This window comes from Sceloporus undulatus, chromosome 2, assembly GCF_019175285.1.
Source record: "Sceloporus undulatus isolate JIND9_A2432 ecotype Alabama chromosome 2, SceUnd_v1.1, whole genome shotgun sequence".
Lineage (NCBI taxonomy): Eukaryota > Metazoa > Chordata > Lepidosauria > Squamata > Phrynosomatidae > Sceloporus > Sceloporus undulatus.
The window spans coordinates 228,855,643-228,856,832 of record NC_056523.1 but is presented as its reverse complement, the minus strand read 5'-3'; the positions used below and the strand labels follow the sequence as shown (position 1 = coordinate 228,856,832).

General features: G+C 38.1%; 1 protein-coding gene across 2 annotated transcripts in view; it reads right to left on the bottom strand.

Annotated features, from left to right (window-relative positions):
• The window catches only part of SLC44A2 (solute carrier family 44 member 2), a 135,910-nt gene that overhangs the window by 86,595 nt on the left and 48,125 nt on the right, over window positions 1-1,190 (bottom strand). The window lies entirely within an intron of this gene.

Below are 1,190 nucleotides of genomic sequence, written 5' to 3'. Positions count from 1 at the left end.
ATATGTATGAAGCTCTTCTCCAAGACCAATAATAAACCGATAGAGAACCTAATTTACTTAAATATTTAGCCTGCTAGCATCCAACAACAGTACTTTATGCAGAAATCAGTAAAAATAAGTCCCTGCATCCAAGCTTACCATAAAAAAGGGAGAAAGAGCATTTCTAAAGGCTCACACTTTGAACATTTCAAGAAATAGTGTAGTCTAGAAAAGATAACTGCAGCCTTCTTCCCATTTTCTGATTTTACAATCCTTTTTTAAGACAGCATAACTGCATAAAGTAAGAGTCTCCTACCATTTATAAAGACAGTGATTTATTTGTAGTATGCAGCGACTATAGGTGTATAGTTGCACTGGGATCTTGATTTCTCTACAACTTACATTCTTTCTAACACTTGTGTTGTGTGCCTTCAAGCTGACAAGTAGTTGGACAAAGAACCCATTTCCACAGCATAATAATGAGGATCCATTATAAATGCTCTTCTGGAAATCTCAGGATAATAATCCTACTTACCTCATTGCTGCTCATGATCCTGAGTTCCTGAGGTAACAAATGCCCCCAAATTGTTACATTTTCAGAATTGCTAGTCCTAATACTAAAATTAACATGGATTAAAAAGGTAAAAATTCAAAAACACATATTTATTTTCAAATATTTCTGAACTGCTTACATCTGAAGATCCAAAGTGGTATACAGAGATAAAACAAGATCTTGTGTTAAAATCTATATAGAATATTCAGATTATACACACATTATAGGCTGTGGTGAAGCAGGAATAAGTACACCTTTAATGTGCCTAAAAATTATTGGCACATGTCTAATACCACAGAGAAGGGTCTTCTACAGATCCATCCAGTCTTTGAGGAAAGGCCTTGCTGGTGGTGCTACACACTTCTGGGACCACTTTGCAGTTCAACAGCTAGCAGCTAGCATCACAGTGTGGGTGCTAGGATGGTAAATGCTAGTCAATGGACTGCAGAGTGGTCTCAGAAGTGGTGGGACAAGCAAGGCCTTTCTTCAAAACCTTAAACAAGGCCCATGAAGGGGATCTTTCTTTCCACCTAGTAGGAGACAGGCAGCTGGTGCAATTCTTTCAGCAAAACTGATATGTCTTGCTAGCAACTTTACTCCATCCAGAAGCCTAGCCAAAGCATTTATCCCAATTGAGGCTTCTCACTGCTTTATCCCA